The following is a 21,159-nucleotide window of genomic DNA, read 5'->3' as shown; positions in this document are numbered from 1 at the left end:
AAGTAACTGTGTGCACAGCCCCAGCAGACTCTCACGTATTACTACTCACCGGCAGGGAGGGAGAGCAGTAAGTAACTGTGTGCACAGCCCCGGCAGACTCTCACGTATTACTACTCACCGGCAGGGAGGGAGAGCAGTAAGTAACTGTGTGCACAGCCCCGGCAGACTCTCACGTATTACTACTCACCGGCAGGGAGGGAGAGCAGTAAGTAACTGTGTGCACAGCCCCGGCAGACTCTCACGTATTACTACTCACCGGCAGGGAGGGAGAGCAGTAAGCAACTGTGTGCACAGCCCCGGCAGACACTCACGTATTACTACTCACCGGCAGGGAGGGAGAGCAGTAAGTAACTGTGTGCACAGCCCCGGCAGACTCTCACGTATTACTACTCACCGGCAGGGAGGGAGAGCAGTAAGTAACTGTGTGCACAGCCCCGGCAGACTCTCACATATTACTACTCACCGGCAGGGAGGGAGAGCAGTAAGTAACTGTGTGCACAGCCCCGGCAGACTCTCACGTATTACTGCTCACCGGCAGGAAGGGAGAGCAGTAAGTAACTGTGTGCACAGCCCCGGCAGACTCTCACGTATTACTACTCACCGGCAGGGAGGGAGAGCAGTAAGTATCTGTGTGCACAGCCCCGGCAGACTCTCACGTATTACTACTCACCGGCAGGGAGGGAGAGCAGTAAGTAACTGTGTGCACAGCCCCGGCAGACTCTCACGTATTACTACTCACCGGCAGGGAGGGAGAGCAGTAAGTAACTGTGTGCACAGCCCCGGCAGACTCTCACGTATTACTACTCACCGGCAGGGAGGGAGAGCAGTAAGTAACTGTGTGCACAGCCCCGGCAGACTCTCACGTATTACTACTCACCGGCAGGGAGGGAGCAATGTATTTCAGTCTGATGACTATTCATGTCATCTGTCTCATCCTCTTCCTTCACATTTAATAGCCCAGTGCCCGGGTTTTCCTCTAGACGCCCTGTAATTACAGCAGGAAATTACCTGATAGAGCACAGTACAGGGTGTAACATAAACTTATATAACAGCAGTTTGTATGTTTTATCTTCTTTTACAATAATATCCTGAAGTCTAATTAAATCACGCTTTGTATTAAATGCAGCCACTTACAGCAATGAGTAAAATGTAATCACTTTTGGGAAGAAATTGGCACAGATTTTATATAATACAATTTAAATAATAAAAAAATAAGTACAGTAGCACAGCTAAGGAGAAAAAAAATAAATCACAATTTAAATGGTTAAAATGGCCAAAATAAACCAGTGTCTTGGAATACTGTAGTCACATCGTACGTACCTAACTACTTGACCCAACTTAATTTGTGCCTACCTCAGTATGCTCTCATGACAAGCACTGCTGTCATACATAAAGAATGCTCCTGAGCCTACTTCAGTGTGCTCCCATGACAATCACTGCTGCCTCATATAGAGCATGATCCTGTACCTACCTCAGTATGCTCTCATGACAAACACTGCTGCCTCATATAGAGCATGATCCTGTACCTACCTCCGTATGCTCTCATTACAAACACTACAGCCTCATATATAGCATGCACCTGTACCTACCTCAGTATGCTCTCATTACAAACACTGCTGCCTCATATAAAGCATGATACTGTACCTACCTCAGTATGCTCTCATTACAAACACTGCTGCCTCATATAAAGCATGATCCTGTACCTACCTCAGTATGCTCTCATTACAATCACTGCTGCCTCATATAGAGCATGCTCCTGTACCTACCTCAGTATTCTCTCATTACAAACACTGCTATCATATATAGAGCATGATCCTGTACCTACCTCAGTATGCTCTCATTACAATCACTGCTGCCTCATATAGAGCAGGATCCTGTACCTACCTCAGTATGCTCTCATTACAATCACTGCTGCCTCATATAGAGCAGGATCCTGTACCTGCCTCAGTATGCTCTCATTACAAACACTGCTGCCTCATATAGAGTATGATCCTGTACCTACCTCAGTATGCTCTCATTACAAACACTGCTGCCTCATATAGAGCATGATCCTGTACCTACCTCAGTATGCTCTCATTACAAACACTGCTGCCTCATATAGAGCATGATCCTGTACCTACCTCAGTATGCTCTCATTACAAACACTGCTGCCTCATATAGAGCATGCGCCTGTACCTACCTCAGTATGCTCTCATTACAAACACTGGTGCCTCATATAGAGCATCATCCTGTACCTTCCTCAGTATGCTCTCATTACAAGCACTGCTGCCTCATATAGAGCATGATCCTGTACCTACCTCAGTATGCTCTCATTACAAACACTGCTGCCTCATATAGAGCATGCACCTGTACCTACCTCAGTATGCTCTCATTACAAACACTGCTGCCTCATATAGAACATGATCCTGTACCTACCTCATTATGCTCTCATTACAAACACATCTGCCATATATAGAACATGCGCCTGTACCTACCTCAGTATGCTCTCATAAACATTGCTGCGATATATAGAGCACGCTCCTCTGCCTATCTCAATATGCTCTCATGAAAAACATTGCTGCCATATATAGAGTGCGCTCCTGAGCCTAATTAAGTATGCTCTTATGACAAGCACTACTGCCATATATACAGCACGCTCCTGTGCCTACCTCAGTATGCTCTCATGACAATCACTGCTGCCATAAATAGTGCATGCTCCTTGTCACGGATACCAGGCTGCCAAGGCGACCCCCACCCCCCTACAACCTAAGTCACTGTTTATTATATTGTTTTTGCTTTTTTTGTGGCTTACGCATTGTCCTAGACTCATTCTGTCCTGTGCTCGCACTGTTTGTACCTCCTCATGGAAGACCTGATCGCTTATCGCCTGACCCCTTCCTGGCTGGCCGGGCTCACGGAACTACTACCCAGCCAAGCTACCCTGTAACCCCGCTGACCTTTACCCTAGGTCGCTCCAGTGGCCTTTTGTCACAGAGCTCCGCTCTTTTGGGGATTAGTACCCTCTAGGGAGGGCAAGAGGTGGGATGATTGCCGGAAGGGAGCTCCCTTGTGAACTTGGGGTTTCGGACCCCCCTACAACTCCTACACCCCCCTGGCTTACCCTGTGTACCTTTGACCAGCTGCTGCTTCGGCCCCCATCGACGGATCATGACACTTTTTGGACTGGGACACCTTGGGGACCAGGGCTCTCCACTGGTACCTGGGAATAGCCGCCGCTCCCTCAGGATCACCACGAATACACTGCCTCTGTATTACGGGGACTATGGCTCCTATGGGGGCGCCAGTCTGTCTGGAGGGGCGGGAGATCTGGGGGTCAGATAAGACCCTTATGATGGGCAGTGTGTATATAAGAAAAAGAAGGGGAGTGGTGCGAGTGCTAGCTCTAAGGTATATTTGCTATCTCTTCCTATAGGGGATCATTGATTCCTAAGAAATGATCCAAAAAATATTGTGCAAAGGAAGTGTGGGACAGAATCCAAGCTGGAAATTGAAGACTCCCTCTGTGTTTTTTGACACAGGATTTCTTGAAGTGGACGAGATTCACAAAGCTTGCTGGTCTGACGTCACCATCTATACCGGAGCTCCCAACGGACTGTCAATACACGTTTGTATAGCGGAGAACTGTGAGTTACAAAGCTGTGCACAGCCGAAGAATCTATTTCTGATATTGGTGCAAGACACTATACACCAACGAATAAGTCACAAACCATTTGGGAACATTTTAGCTTAACATACAAGTATTGGCTTTGTTTTATTGTTTTTTGCTAATCGTTACCATAAGATACAAAAATAGCGCTATTTAGTATGTAAGATTGCTACCTACAATTGATAACATATCATTGCTGAGGTACACTTAGTATTAAATATATTGATTATTATAGATGCCGGCATCTTATAGCAACTTTAGTGTGCTACATTAGCAATTTTTAGCATTTTAATAAATCTTTTGTTACATTTTGTACAAATCACTTCTTGTCACCTTGTCTCATCTGTTTTTTGTATTGGGAACATTTAGAAATACTATAAACTTATCAGTAATATTGATCACTCTAAAACATAGTACTATCACTTTAAAACATAATACTATCACGGCAAAAAATTGTCTACACAAAATTTGCAAGGTAGGCTTCATTTCTTTGGAGCGCTTCTGTCCCACGCTTCCTTTCTTTGCACAGTGTGTATATAAGCAGTGTGTGTTTCACAATAAAGTCTGTTCGTGTTTCACCTTAAAGGGACAGTTCACCCAAAAAATGTCTCCCCTTTAAATTGTTCCCACTGATTCATTTTACCTGCTGGAGTGTTTTAAATGGTTTACAAGTAGCTCCTTTACCCCTATTTTGGCATTTGAAATAGCTGATTTAGGCTGTGGTGTCCCATCCTATACTGAAAATTAGTATACTGGAGTAGATTATATTGAATAGCCTAAGTAAACACAGCCAGCAGAAGAGATTACACTCTCAGTGGGGGGCATGCTAGTTAAGTAATAAAATTATAATTTTCCATTGTTCTCTTTAAGTATTGAGCTTTGGTTTTCTAGACAAATATAAGATAAGGAAGCAAGTGTGTGTACACAAAATGATAACACAATGAGATCTGATATTACCTTAAGCTCAACCCATTGTAATAGGCTGTGGTTCAAAAGCACAAAACCAGGGGGTGGAGTCCGGTGCACACGAGAATGGTCGCATAATCTTGCTGCTCTGGTCCTGACTATGCTATATTCAACCTTACCTATGGTTTATCACAGAGTTGAACCATGAGAAACCCCTTGAGTACACCCTGGACTCCTATCTAGCAGCTGGCAAAAGCCAAATTTAACCTCTTGTGCTACATCTTTGAATTGGGATCGGAGCCCTATCCTGACTCTGCATAAGTGGCAGCCATCTTTCCAACCTCGTGGCTGCAGGATTTTACAAATTCACCCGGGCTCCCAAGTCACGCTGAGGACTGTTGCCATTATTTAGACCCCCCTGCAGGTACCCTTTGTGGGCCTGTCGTTAAGGAGAAGTGCCACCTCACCAGTCACTGCAATTTAAAACTATTCTCATAGCATTATACAGCGTTACTTCGTCAATTTGCCTTATACAGGGAGTGCAGAATTATTAGGCAAATTAGTATTTTGACCACATCATCCTCTTTATGAATGTTGTCTTACTCCAAGCTGTATAGGCTCGAAAGCCTACTACCAATTAAGCATATTAGGTAATGTGCATCTCTGTAATGAGAAGGGGTGTGGTCTAATGACATCAACACCCTATATCAGGTGTGCATAATTATTAGGCAACTTCCTTTCCCTTGGCAAAATGGGTCAAAAGAAGGACTTGACAGGCTCAGAAAAGTCAAAAACAGTGAGATATCTTGCAGAGGGATGCAGCACTCTTAAAATGGCAAAGCTTCTGAAGCGTGATCATCGAACAATCAAGCGTTTCATTCAAAATAGTCAACAGGGTCGCAAGAAGCGTGTGGAAAAACCAACGCGCAAAATAACTGCCCATGAACTGAGAAAAGTCAAGCGTGCAGCTGCCAAGATGCCACTTGCCACCAGTTTGGCCATATTTTAGAGCTGCAACATCACTGGAGTGCCCAAAAGCACAAGGTGTGCAATACTCAGAGACATGGCTAAGGTAAGAAAGGCTGAAAGATGACCACCACTGAACAAGACACACAAGCTGAAACGTCAAGACTGGGCCAAGAAATATCTCAAGACTGATTTTTCTAAGGTTTTATGGACTGATGAAATGAGAGTGAGTCTTGATGGGCCAGATGGATGGGCCCGTGGCTGGATTGGTAAAGGGCAGAGAGCTCCAGTCCGACTCAGACGCCAGCAAGGTGGAGGTGGAGTACTGGTTTGGGCTGGTATCATCAAAGATGAGCTTGTGGGGCCTTTTCGGGTTGAGGATGGAGTCAAGCTCAACTCCCAGTCCTACTGCCAGTTTCTGGAAGACACCTTGTTCAAGCAGTGATACAGGAAGAAGCCTGCATCCTTCAAGAAAAACATTATTTTCATGCAGGACAATGCTCCATCACACGCGTCCAAGTACTCCACAGCGTGGCTGGCAAGAAAGGGTATAAAAGAAGAAAATCTAATGACATGGCCTCCTTGTTCACCTGATCTGAACCCTATTGAGAACCTGTGGTCCATCATCAAATGTGAGATTTACAAGGAGGGAAAACAGTACACCTCTCTGAACAGTGTCTGGGAGGCTGTGGTTGCTGCTGCATGCAATGTTGATGGTGAACAGATAAAAACACTGACAGAATCCATGGATGGCAGGCTTTTGAGTGTCCTTGCAAAGAAAGGTGGCTATATTGGTCACTGATTTGTTTTTGTTTTGTTTTTGAATGTCAGAAATGTATATTTGTGAATGTTAAGATGTTATATTGGTTTCACTGGTAAAAATAAATAATTGAAATGGGTATATATTTGTTTTTTGTTAAGTTGCCTAATAATTATGCACAGTAATAGTCACCTGCACACACAGAAATCCCCCTAAAATAGCTATAACTAAAAACTACTTCCAAAACTATTCAGCTTTGATATGAATGAGTATTGTTGGGTTCATTGAGAACATGGTTGTTGTTCAATAATAAAATTAATCCTCAAAAATACAACTTGCCTAATAATTCTGCACTCCCTGTATTTATTATGCCATGGAGACAGCGATATATATTTTGGAGGAGCTGCGCTGTCTACTTGAATCTCATAGCGCTGCCTTTGAAGAGAAGCTGCACGCGGCATTTAGCTTTACAGAAAATTATGCTTTGCAAAACAGCACATACAGCCTGAGCAGGTCTCAGTGAAATGTGGAGGCTGTGGTGTGGTGGAGCTCCAGCATCTGCTGCCTGCCAATGACGAAGCTCATTCTGCTCCTGAAGAGCTCACAGTCCGAGATGTCAAGGCTAAACTACCGGATTACAATATAGAGAGCTCTATTGCCCAATCGAGTGAAGACAATATCCATGGAACAAGCGGTTTCTTGAATATTTGGCACTCGCTATTTGCATCTACTGAGCTTCCTGCTGCGGAGCCTTCAGTGTGGGTAGCCAGCGCTGAACAGACAACAACTTACACGATGGGCTGTAATTCCAAAATGAGGGCATGTAAAGGGGGACTCTACTGGCCTAATATGCATGCACCCAAAAATAACGTTATGTGCACGAATAGTGATGATACCTACCATCCTTCCCTGTACAATTTCACTGCATCTAAGGTGGAGCCTTGAAGGCAGGACTGGGACTGGTCTTGACAAGCACCCTACCATCCTTTCCTACACAGGTTTGCTGTATCTAACATGGGATCCTGGAGGTTAATTACAGGTTGTTTGTGGAGATCGAGGCAAGAACCAGTAGATGCATAGCCTGCTGTTTTGCATTTGGTTCTGGCTTTGCTACATGGTGCTGGTTGGGACATAGTTACTCTAGTCTAACTACCTGCCCATTTGCAGCCTGCATATGTCCATTCTAACATATGGCAATGAACTGTAGTCACAAAGCCTGTTCTATTGTATTGCATTGCCTTAGTTTTTAGTGTTCCTATAAGGCTGTTAAGTTAAATATCATAATAAGATCTTTTCATCTGGGTGTCAAATTCTATAAATATTATGCTCTAAACTATGAGAATGCTCCTAATGTTGTTCTGGTTTGGAGCTTATAAATATATGTGCACCCTGGACTGTGACAAGTAACTGTAGTCACACAGCCTGTTCAGTTGTGTTGTATTGCCTTAGTTTTAATGTATCATTTGATGTTAAGTTAAATATCACAATATGATCTTCTCATGTAGATATCAAATCCTATCAATACTATGCTCTAAACTGCGAGAACGTCCCTCATGTTTAACTACGTGTATATTTGCAGCCTGTGTCTGTCAACTTTTAGATCCCATGGTACTTACTCTCTTAGGACACTTTGTCAGACCCATAGTTTCAGACACATTGCACTCTCTATGACCCTTTAGCCGTTTGCTGTTTTATCAATTCCTACCTTGGTATGCATATGCTTAAAAAAAAGGATAAACTTATATGCTCTTGTACCACACATAGTAGCTAGCTTATAGGACTGCCTCTTCACTTGCAACCCAGAACATACTTTAGTCAGAGCCCTATTTGCATTTCTAGTGATATAATCTTTACTTTATTTTTCACTCTGGGATGGCGCCTTGCTGTTAGCGGTCGGGACGGCGAGACGATGAGTCCCTAACTTCAGCATTTAGGTGTTTGTTAGATTATCATACATTTACCAGTTTAAACATTAGAGCCACATATACACCTTTTATAAAATTAAATACCTGTTCACACGGGTTTATCCATTACCTCCCTTGTAGGCTTAAGATATGATTCTGGCTATCCTCAAGGCAGAACACTGTGTGATGTGCAAACTCATCGCAGAATCTGGAGTGTGTCTGCAGAAAGACCGGACGTGACAGTAAAAAAAAAAATTGCCTGCACTTTTAATTTTTACCTGCAGGTGTCACTGTCCCGTTCTATCTCAGTCTAAATATTTACTACGTTGCTCTGTTTTCAATTTCTTCTCTCTTCCTGAACTCAAATGCGGAGGGTAACAGATTGCAGAATTGGTAAGTCAGGGCCAGACATTATACATCCAAGTTTTCTGTGTGCTAAAGTTGTAAGTGAATTGGTAAATTTATTGGAAGTGTGTGTATATATTTTTTTAATAATAAATATGCAGTTTTTCATATTGCTCTCCCAACCCATGCTGCTTGCTAAGAGACGATCCTCAACCCTGACTTCCCACTCCCTTCTCTGTCTGCGCAACTTCATGCCTCAATTTGGATTATTTGCCTGCCACAATCGCTAGCAGGACCTGAAGCAACTCCACTTGTTTCACTAGATGAAGACTCCATATGTCCATCCTCCATTCCATTTAAACAGCAGAATAGGTGCCAGACAGAACACTGTGTGTGGAGCAGCTCCATATAAAGAAGACCGGCAATGCGTGTTCTACGCAGCAGCTGCCTATGACACAAACTCAGAGTAGATGAAGAATATATTGTAGGCTCCTTAACACGCTACAGTGTAGCAGCGTTCAGTTGCGATGTTTTCCCTCAATTTGAATTATTTGCCTGCCCACACAAATTTACTTTGGATCGCTAGCCAGACCTGAAGCAACACTACTTGTTTCACTAGATGAAGACACTGCTTCACATTCTGTGGGCTTCTTGCACAGACCTGTCCCTGCATCAGTGCACAACATGGTGACTTGCAAGATATTATATACCGGAGACCAGGTACTGTACAGCATAACAATTTCTGAACTGATATCCCATGTTGTGCACTGATGCAGGGGCAGGTCTATGCAAGAAGCCCACATGTGAAGCAGTGTCTTCATCTAGTGAAACAAGTAGTGTTGCTTCAGGTCCGGCTAGCGATCCAAAGTAAATTTGTGTGGGCAGGCAAATAATTCAAATTGAGGGAAAACATCGCAACTGAACGTTGCTACACTGTAGCGTGTCAAGGAGCCTACAATATATTCTTCATCTACTCTGAGTTTGTGTCATAGGCAGCTGCTTCGTAGAACACGCATTGCCGGTCTTCTTTATATGGAGCTGCTCCACACACAGTGTTCTGTCTGGCACTGATATACTGCTGTTTAAATGGTATGGTGTAAATGGAATGGAGGATGGACTGGGGCTACATACATACGCAGTAAAATACTTGGTCTGATTCAAGTATACATGCTGTTTGAGTTAATAAAGGTTGCACTGTTTGGACCTATTGTTGTCTTTTCTAATAACTAACTATGTTTTGCTGGAGTGCAATGTGGATTTGCATATGGCTTATGATTGGAGGGTGGGCGTGCTAGCCTCAAGCAGAGCTCAGCCCTTTTCTTGGGGAATGTCAGCACCTTCCAGAATATTTCAGGAGCAGGAAATAAAAAAGTAAAATGTACTAAAAGCATTGTTTTTCAAAATTCCTATACATATCTCATTTAGTTAATTAGGGAATTTATTACTGGTATATGATCCATGATTTTAGTGTACACTGGCCCTTTAAAAAAATGATTCTAGGAGCCAGATTTAGTTTTTTTAATAAATGTGTTAATATGTATATGTATATATATATATATATATATATATATATATATATGTATACATGTGTGAGGAGATATATATATATATATATATATATATATATATATATATATACATACATACATATACGTGTGTGTGTGTAGTAATCATAATAAAATCAGTATGGTGGGGTATATGTGCAATTAAAGTATGTTTATATAATATATTGCAGGGGGTATGCATGAAGAGACCAGGGTGATATTGATATGAAGGGGGGGTATGCATGAAGAGACCATGATGATGATATTGAATACAAAGGGGGTATGCATGAAGAGAGTAGACCAGGGTGATATTGATATGTGGGGGGGGGGGGGGTATGCATGAAGAGACCATGGTGATATTGATAAGCAAGAGTGGTATGCATGAAGAGAGTAGACCAGGGTGATATTGATATGCAGAGGGGGGGGGGGGTATGCATGAAGAGACCATGGTGATATTGATAAGCAAGAGTGGTATGCATGAAGAGAGTAGACCAGGGTGATATTGATATGCGGGGGGGGGGGGGGGGTATGCCTGAAGAGACCATGGTGATATTGATAAGCAAGAGTGGTATGCATTAAGAGAGTAGACCAGGGTGATATTGATATGCATGGGGGGGTATGCATGAAGAGACCATGGTGATATTGATAAGCAAGGGTTGTATGCATGAAGAGAGTAGACCAGGGTGATATTGATATGCAGGGGGGTATGCATGAAGAGACCAGGGTGATATTGATATGCAGGGGGGTATGCATGAAGAGACCAGGGTGATATTGATATGTAGGGGGGTATGCATGAAGAGACCATGGTGAAGTGATTTCTATTTCAAAATGACCTGCAGAAAATTTTTAACTAAAAAAAATCTCATCGCAGAAAGTGAAAAAAAGTTCTGCTTCTGGGCTGGCTATTATTTTTCCTATTGCTAATATTCTACAACAGTCCACATCTAGGTGCTCAACAAGAGATCTAATTTTCTCTTCTGTTTACCTAGCAGTGGAATCCACCTGGCTTACAGTCCATATCTTGTTTGGCCCTTGAGACCTTTTTTCTGTGACAACACCAAATGATGCCACTAGCTTATTGACCCCTACATCCTATTTAGATATAACCCCCAGCATTAAGTGTAGCTCCATCCTCTACTAAGTACTTAAAAGTTGTAAATTAGTTATTTTCTGGCAGAGCCCCTTCTATAACTTCTTAACGCTATACTGTTCTGTTAAAGTACTACAAAAATAAAAAATGAGGTTTACAAGATGAGACGCAAAGTGGCCTCTTCACTTTCAGATGCCTTCTATAAATAGTATTACCACTTAAGCACTTGAGTTCCAAGAGTGGCCTCCTTAATCCATTTTATAGGGTTTATAAGTAGAACACCCACCATTAATGATAAGCACTGCATTCTTTTCCCAAACTTTACAGCGCAATACTAACTATTCAGAAATTAGTGTCATTTTAATGTGATGTACGTAAAGCTTTCTAATTGTATTGTAATCATATGCTTTGTTTTCCCTTTGTTTGCTCATCGTATATTTTGTGTACACCTGTACATGAACCTCAATAAAAAAAAAAGCAGAAAAACAGCTACTTCATATACACAAATAAACTGAAAATGTAATTTCTCATAAATTTTATACTATGCAGCTGGTATAACAAGTCATTGAAAATACATTCATATAAAAACAATTTTACAGTGTACTGTCCCTTTAATACTGGTCTTGTCTGGTTATTAGGGTGGGCTACTTGCTATAATCACTTTCCAGCTATACAGCTACAGGTTCCGGGGAGAAAGCAGGACCTTATGGCGGAGATACCCAGTCGGGGTATCCATTGTCTGTAACACTCCTATACCTACCTCAGTATGCTCTCATGACTAACATTGCTGGCATATATAGAGTGCTCTCCTATGTCTACTTCAGTATGCTCTTATGACAAGTACTGCTGCCATATATAGAGCATGCTCCTGAGCATACCTCAGTATGTTCTTGTATCAAACACTGCAGCTAAGCGCTCCTGGCCCTACCTCAGTATGCTCTAATGACAAACACTGCTGCCATATATAGAGCATGTTGTTGTGCCTACTTCAGTATGCTCTAATGATAAACACTGTTGTCATATAGAGAGAGCACTTCTGAGCCTACCTCAGTATGATCTCAGGACAAACACTGATGTCATATATAGACACAACAGATAAAGTAAAGCTTAGCACCTGGAACTCCCATCTGGGGTAGTGCACGTAGGACATACAGCACTATGAATAAGCATCTGTTTATTAAAGCAAAATGTGCACATTTACCTGTCTGTTATGCTTTAATAAACAGATGCTTATTCATAGTGCTGTGGACTACACATCTTTTTGCCATATAGACAGTGCTCCTGTGCCTACCTCTATATGGTCTAACGACAAGCACTGCTGCCATATATAGAGCACGCTCCTGTTCTACCTCAGTATGCTCTCATGACAAGCACTACTGCCATGTATAGAGTGCGCTCCTGAGCCTTGTCTCATGACAAGCACTGGTGCCATATACAGAGCGCGCTCCTGTTCTACCTCAGTATGCTCTCATGACAAGCACTACTACCATGTATAGAGTGCGCTCCTGAGCCTTGTCCAATGACAAGCACTGCTGCAATATATAGAGCAAGCTGCTGTGCCTACTTCAGTATGATCACATGACAAACACTGCTGTCATATATAGAGAGCGCTCCTAAGACTTCCTCAGTATGATCTCATGACAAACACTTCTCCCATATATTGACAGTGCTCCTGTGCCTACCTCTGTATGGGCTCACGACAAGCACTGCTGCCATATATAGAGCACGCTCCTTAACCTACCTCAGTATGCTTTCATGACAAGCACTACTGCCATGTATAGAGTGCACTCCTAAACCTACCTCAGTATGCTCTCATGATAAGCACTGCTGCCATAGATAGCGTGCACTTCTGAGCCTACCTCAGTATGCTCTCATGACAAGCACTGCTGTACATATAGAGCATGCACCTGAATCTACCTTTGAATGCTCTAACGACAAACACTGCTGCCATTTATAAAGCACACTTGTGAGCCTACTTCAGTAAACTCTGATGACAAGCACTACTGTCATGTACAGATTGCACTCTGATTTCATAAACTGGTGTTGTACAATTTAAGCACACTAGAGTCAAACATTGTGCAATGCAAAGTGCCTACAAAAACAAACAAAACCATGTTTAGACATTTTGTATATAAGAAATTGGCAACATGTGCAATAGCTGATTGGTTGGTACACTATGCATGGAGCTTACCTATCCAATAAGTGCTCTTTATGCAGAGACTGGGCATGAGCACATCGTGCCGATCTGGTCATCCCAGAGGCAGAACTTTTTTTTATTTTATTTTCTGCAATGAGATTTTTTTTTGTGAAATATTTTCTGCAGTGTCTTAAAATAAATTTTTTATGCCCTGACTCACCGTTTCTGCAATGTGCTATTACCCTGTACCACACTGGAGTTCAGGAAGAGGGGAGGAAATTGACACACATACATACGCACATACACACAGATATACACACACAGATACAAACATACACACACACACACATTAAAGAACAAAAAAAAAATCTTGCTCCTAAGTATTTTGATTGGCTCCTAGACTCCTAGAATAAATTTGTTAAGCCCTGACTTACATTTCTGCAATGTGCTGTTACCCTGTACCGCACTGGAGTTCGGGAATGGGGAGGAAATTGAAGAGAGAGGAATGTAGTAAATAATTAAATTGAGAAAGAATGGAACAGTGACACCTGCAGGCAGAAATTAAAAGTGCAGGCAAAAAAAGAATTCTGCAGAAATGGTACATTTTCTGCGATGAGATCGTATATCGCAGTATGTTCTGCCTTGGGGCTGGTCATTAACAACATTAGTAAAGCAAGATTGTATACACAGCAAGGTAGAGACTTCTGTACATTACCAATATACTATCAACCCCTTTGTCCCTTTAAGACAATGAGATCACTGAGGTTTCTGGTTAGTTAATGTAAATATTTTCCCATTCTGATGACAAAACCAGGTGACATACATGTGACGTCCTGCTTACCTCCGTGTGCATCAGGAAAGTTTGAGGTTTGGTTCTCAATCTTGGCAAACATTTTCTTGTTCAGCACAACTGAATTTGTCAGATATTCTTATAATGTTTCCCCTTTACTGGCAAACGCAGTGACGTCTATTGTACGTGATCTTCACAGTAACAGGAGCCTAAACACAGAGAGATAGAGAGAGAGACACTCATGTACAGTTCATTGTCATATGGGGTATACATTAAAGGGACAGTCTAGTCAAAATGAAACTTTCATGATTCAGATAGGACATGCAATTTAAAAAAAAAAAAAAAAAAAACTTTACAATTTACTTTTATCATCAAATTTGCTTTGTTCTCTTGGTATTCTTTGTTGAAAGCTAGTCCTCGGTAAGCTCATATGTTAATTTGTAAGGCCTTGAAGGCCGTCTCTTATCTCAGGGCATTTTGACAGTTTTCCACAGCTAGAGGGCGTTAGTTCATTTGTGCCATATAGATAACATTGTGCACATGCACGTGGAGTTACCTAGGAGTAAGCACTGATTGGCTAAAATGCATGTCTGTCAAAACAACTAGAATAAGGGGGCATTCTGCAGAGGCTTAGATACAAGGTAATCACAGAGGTAAAAAAGTGTATTAATACAACCATTCTGGTTATGCAAAACTGAGGATTGGGTAATAAAGCTCTAGGCACACTGAGCAACGGGTCCATATCTGGCTTCCCGCATCACCATTAGGGAGAATGGGTAATAAAGGGATTATCTATCTTTTTAAACAATAAACATTCTGGAGTAGACCGCCCCTTTAACTTCTCTAACAATATATAGCTTTTTATTTTATGTTATTATTTACAAAGCCTTAAACCTTTAATTTGAGCCATTTGACAACCTTGTGCTGAAGCTGTTTACAACCATTTACATTTATTGTTTTTGAATATCAACTTCAATGTGTTTATTTCTTCTGTGAGTTACTATTTTCAATAGACCTAGCACTTTTAGAAACCAACTTTAGTTTGCATTAATTAATGAATTAATGAAAATATAAGCCCAAATTGGTGATTATTCTCTGGAATTCCCTTGTGTACCCATGCACAGTTTTACACTATACTGCAGTAGCTTATAGCAAGTGGAACAAAAAGCATTTATTTTTTTTACACATCACCAACGTTGTTTAATGGCACCTGGAGTTTGATAAGAAGCGCTATTTATACCCTGACAGTTCCCTCAATTAGGGAAGAAAAATAGGTAAGAGAACCTCAAAGAAAGCAGGTGGTTTAGACTAGCACTCATTCCTATCTAACGTAATTAAAAAATAAACTTTTAATAAGTAAATTTAATACCGGCCTAAATACCAAGTGTACCAAATTAAAACTAAGTCTCAAATGTCCCCCTGTTTCCTGGCCGATAGCAGCTCCCTCGGCTTCAGGTGACAGGGACACTTGGACTCCAATTTAAAAACAACAACATTCACCAACGTGCAAATGAATGCACAAAATGTTTGGCAGCAAACTAGTTTCGGCTGTACTATCAGCCTTTCTCAATGCTGTGGACATAGTACAGCCGAAACTAGTTTGCTGCCAAACATTTTGTGCATTCATTTGCACGTTGGTGAATGTTGTTGTTTTTAAATTGGAGTCCAAGTGTCCCTGTCACCTGAAGCCGAGGGAGCTGCTATCGGCCAGGAAACAGGGGGACATTTGAGACTTAGTTTTAATTTGGTACACTTGGTATTTAGGCCGGTATTAAATTTACTTATTAAAAGTTTATTTTTTAATTACGTTAGATAGGAATGAGTGCTAGTCTAAACCACCTGCTTTCTTTGAGGTTCTCTTACCTCTTTTTCTTCCCTATGTCATAATTTAGGTGGGTAAGCACCGGAACAATTACCAGTTCCATATATTCCTATATACACTAAACTAGTGCCAGTACTCTACACTCTTTCTTATTAGTTCCCTCAATTAAACAGACTCCCAGGATTCAAGTATCGGCTGAGTCACAGGGATGAATAAACTTTTATCAGTTTGTCTGAGCTACTATCACTTAAAGGGACAGCAAACACCTTGCAATTACAGGACATTCCTGTTGTGTTGCTATAGAATAACATATCAGCCAAGTCTAACATTAACATCCTTCTTTACAGCAGTTATTTTTCAATAGCCAAACTCCAACCAGCATTTTCTTTATTTAGAGACGCCAATCTGGGGTTTAGCCCACAGACAACAAGGCTAGCCCCAGTACATAGCCGAGTTAGCCTTGAGAAGCCAGCAGGGGTGCACCCCAAGTTCTTAGAATTAGAAATTGCTTAAAGTGAATGTAAATTTTGATGCGAAAGTGCCCGGTTTTTAAAAATTTGATTAAAAACAGGGGCACTTTAATTCATAAAAATTTACATTTCACTCATGTTGTGAAAAAATACTTACCCTTTAATCTTGACAGCTGCTCCAGCTTCCTCCGCCCGTCGCAAAGCCTCTTCCTGGGTCTAAAGTGTGGAATCTGGCTTCCTCCAATCACGGCTTTGAATCAGACACCGATTCCCCCGGGGGGGGGGGGGGGAGCCGTGATTGGAGGATGACCAATCCATCATTTCTTACGTCAGAAATGGCTTGCGACGACCGGGGGAAGCTGGAGCGGCTGTCAAGATTAAAAGGTAGGTTTTGATGAATTAAAGTGCCCCTGTTTTTAATCGAATTTTTAAAAACCAGGCACTTCAGCATCAAAATTTACATTCACTTTAATTTTCTGAACCAAATTACACAGAAAAGGGGCAAAATAGATAGAGAAAATATATTGCAAAAAGTTATTTCATTACATAGAACTAAACATTTAAAAAACAGATAAACTCAATGTGCTTACTGTACAGTGTGTGTATATATATATATATATATATATATATATATATATATATATATATAGTTCCCTTTACCTCCCACATACACAGACCCCTCACCAGTATCTTCTATACAGCTATATATAATTATAGAGATGTTCCCTCTGCCTCTCACAGATACAGACCCCTCCCCAGTACCTTATAGAGATACATATTATCACAGACAGGTTCCCTCTCAATCAAACAGAGCCCCCTTCTACAAAAACTTAGTAGAGAGGTTCCATACAAACACAACCCTCTCTGCAGCATCTTATATACAGATATAGATTATTATAAAAAGGTAATAGTCTATTATAGTGTTCAAATGCTGTTAAAACAACTAATTTTAACACTAGCAACACTGTAGTGCTATGTGTTTAACCAATGGTTAATCACATTGTTAAAGGGATATGAAACAATTTTAGACAACTTTATAATTTATTTATATTATCAATTTTTCTTTGTTCTCTTGGTATAATTTTTTGAAAAGGAGGGACATATGCTAAGGAGCCAGCCCATTTCTGGAGCACTATTTGGCAGCAGTTTTGCAAGAATGGTATCCATTTGTAAAACCACTAGATGGCAGCACTAGTTCCTGCCATGCTACAAGGCAGAACGTCCAGTGATCTGAGCTGTCATCGCAGAAAATGCAGAATGTCTGCAAAAAGAAAAGGACACATGCAGGAACTGTCAACTATTTAACTTTCCAGTGCTGCTCCACATTTAACTGTTCTCTTCAAACAGCAGTGCGCTCTGGCTGCACTGTGTAAGGTTTCCTTACCACAGTGCATCCAGAGCAAAGTTCTGTTTGAAGAGAACAGTAAAATATTTGTTTAACAGCGCAAACCTTTCCCAGTCTGCAAAGCTGTTTTTTTCTGAATCTAAGACGTTCTTATGAGCAATGCACATTTTTATTACTACATTTTTATGTTAGACAAAGAGAAAAGGAAACTAATTTATTCAAGAGACATTTTATACAATTTCTTTTGTCTGCAGCTAATTTGCAATTCAATTTTCAACTATTGCACTATATAATAAAACTTAAAAAATTACTTTATCCTCCAGTTAACCAACACATTACAATTGAACTGGCGCTTTAGTGTAACTGCCTAATTTTAAATTACATTTTATTTAAAATTATAATCTGCAGCAAGTTTTTCACTAAAAAAACTAATCGCAGAAAGTGAAAAAAAAATTCTGCCTCTGGGCTGACATGTAGTGCCCCAGATGCCTATCTAGTTATCTCTTCATTATGGAATAACATGGGAACAAAACAAATTTGATAATAGAAGCAAAACAGAACACTGTACAATCTGCGTTCTTTTCGCAGAAACTGAAGGATCTCTGCAGAAAGAACGGCAGTTGCAGTTAAAAATATTTTTTGCCTGCACTTTTAATTTCTGCCTGCAGGTGTCACTGTTCCATTCTATCTCAATGAAAATATTTGCTACGTCCCTCTCTTGTCAATTTCCACTCACTTCCTGATCTCCAGTGTGGTACAGGGAACAGCACATTAGAGATGGGAAGTTCGGTTCTTCTGTGTGAATCGGTTCATTTCGGACAGTTCGATTAACTGAACTGGTTCATGAACCGATTCACCAGTTCACCTACTGAACATGAGATAGAGGCTCTACCTCATGTTCAGTAGGTGAACTGTAGAGCCGCAGATTTGTTCCTGAATCATGAGTCACTGACTGTGTGAATTGTGTGACTCATGATTCAGTTCAGCTCCTCCTGAGTCCTCAGCCAGGCAGCGTTGGCTCCTTCACAGATGCATACAACACAGTACATATAACAGAGCATGCTGTATACTCTGTTCTATGTACTGTGTTGTATGTATTTTCCTAAGATAGGCATATCTTATAAAAGACTTATATTATAATAAAAGTGACAATAGAATATGACATTAATATAGTAATAATATAGTAACAATATAGACCTTAGTATTAATGTGTAAACAGCCCAAAACTCTGTATGGCTTATAAATAAACATGCTGCTTCTCTAAGGGTTAATTTAAGGTGCAGTTTGGGGTATATTTGAATCAGTGTACTGTTAACTCCTTTGCAATGAATCGTTCAGTTAACAGTACACTGATTCAAATATACCTCTAACTGCACCTTAAATTAACCCTTACAGAAGCAGCAGGTCTCAACCTTATATTTATTTATAAGCCATACAGAGTTTTGGTTTATAAATATAAGGTTGAGACCTGCTACTTTTGTAAGAGTTAATTTAGGTGCAGTTAGGGGTATATTTGAATCAGTGTACTGTTAACTGAATGATTCACTGCAAAGGAGTTAACAGTACACTGATTCATTTGCAAACAGTTCACTTCTTGAATCAGTAACAGTACTGGTAATATGATCCTAGAGTGAGACTGTCTGATTCATTGCAAAGGAGGAGTTAGCAGAAGCAGTACACACTCTAGAATCGTATTACCAGTGCTGCTGCAGACTCAGGAAGTGAACTGTTTGAAACGAATCAGTTCAGTCTGGTGAACTGATTCATACAGTTCACTGAAAAGATCCAGTTCAAATGGACGATTCGTTCATGAACTGGACATCACTACAGCACATTGCAGAAAAGGTAAGTCAGGGCTTAACACATGTATTCTAGGAGTGTAGGAGCCAACCAAAATACTTAGAATTTTTTTTTGTTCTTTAATAAGTGTGTGTTGTGTATATGGTGTGTGTATATGTGGTGTGTGTGTCTATACGGTGTGTGTGTATATGTGGTGTGCGTGTGTATATGGTGTGTATATATATATATATATATATGGTGTGTATGTGTATATGTTGTTTGTGTGTGTATGGTATGTATGTGTGTGTATATGTTGTGTGTGTATATATATGGTGTATGTATGGTATGTATGTGTATATGTTGTGTGTGTATGTGTATATGTTGTTTGTGTGTGTGCGCGTGTATATATGGTGTGTGTATGTGTATATGTTGTTTGTGTGTGTGTGTGTGTATATGGTGTGTGTGTATATATATTGTTTGTGTGTGTGTGTGTGTGTGTGTATATATATATATATATGGTGTGTATGTGTATATGTTGTTTGTGTGTGTGTGTGTATGGTATGTATGTGTATATGTTGTGTGTGTGTGTATATATATGGTGTGTATGGTATGTATGTGTATATGTTGTGTGCGTGTATATGTGTATATGTTGTTTGTGTGTGTGCGCATGTATATATGGTGTGTGTGTGTGTATATATATATATATATATATATATACACATATATATGGTATATGTTAAAGGCTCACACTGTGGTCCCCTGTGCCTCACACACACAGCTCACTTTCCAGTACCTTATATAGAGAATTCAGATATATAACATTGAGATCCTCTGTGACCCCACACACAGCCCCCTCCCCAGAATACTATATACAGATATTATATATTATAGTTTCCTTCTGTCTCATACCACCCCTCTTCAGTACTTTAAACGAAGATATACATATAATAGAGAAGTTACCTATGCCTCAAACACACAGTCCCCACCAGTACCTTATATACAGATATATAATATGGCGGCCCCCTGTGCCTCGCACACACCCCTCTTCCTCACACACATATTATAGAGAGGTTCCCTCTGCCTCACACACCTAGCCCAATCTCCAGTACCTTATATACAGACACCTAATATTATGGTTCTCTTTGCCTCTAAAATAAAGTCTTCTGCAGTAGCTTATACAGATATAGTCACTAAGAGAGGTTCGTTGTGAAACACATATCTCCCCAGTGCTTTATACACAGACACATTACCAATTAGAAAGTTACCTACATAGAACAACCATATAGATTGCTGAACTGAGGCAGTCAGGCGGTAGCAGCTTGTTCCGTAGTGTACAGGACGGCAGCGATCACATGGTACACACCGGAAGCTGCATCCATTGAAGTTACCCACCCAGCTACTTCCTGTAGTACTTGTTCCCGTGTGGTTACAGCAGCCATGTGACTTATGACATCATAGGTCCTTCTGATGGAATGGAAGTAGCTGTTACACTATCCGTATTTAACACGGCTGATTCACGTAGGTAAACACAAGCAAAGCAACCGTTTTATTAGTGTTATGTACCTGCATATGCTGTACTAAAGAAATCCTGTATGTATGAAGCAACAGGCTCTGGGAGGGAGCTGGATGTGTGTTTGTGAGGCAGATGGAGCCTC

The 21,159-nt window shown here is 40.8% G+C and overlaps 1 pseudogene; it reads right to left on the bottom strand.

The window, feature by feature from the left end:
• LOC128657055 (zinc finger protein 260-like) overlaps positions 1-20,888 on the bottom strand; it is a 50,833-nt pseudogene extending 29,945 nt beyond the window's left edge.
• Between the last annotated feature and the right edge of the window lie 271 nt (positions 20,889-21,159).

This window comes from Bombina bombina, chromosome 4 (genome assembly GCF_027579735.1).
Source record: "Bombina bombina isolate aBomBom1 chromosome 4, aBomBom1.pri, whole genome shotgun sequence".
In the NCBI taxonomy this organism is placed as follows: Eukaryota; Metazoa; Chordata; class Amphibia; order Anura; family Bombinatoridae; genus Bombina; species Bombina bombina.
This window is presented reverse-complemented; position numbering and strand designations above follow the sequence as displayed.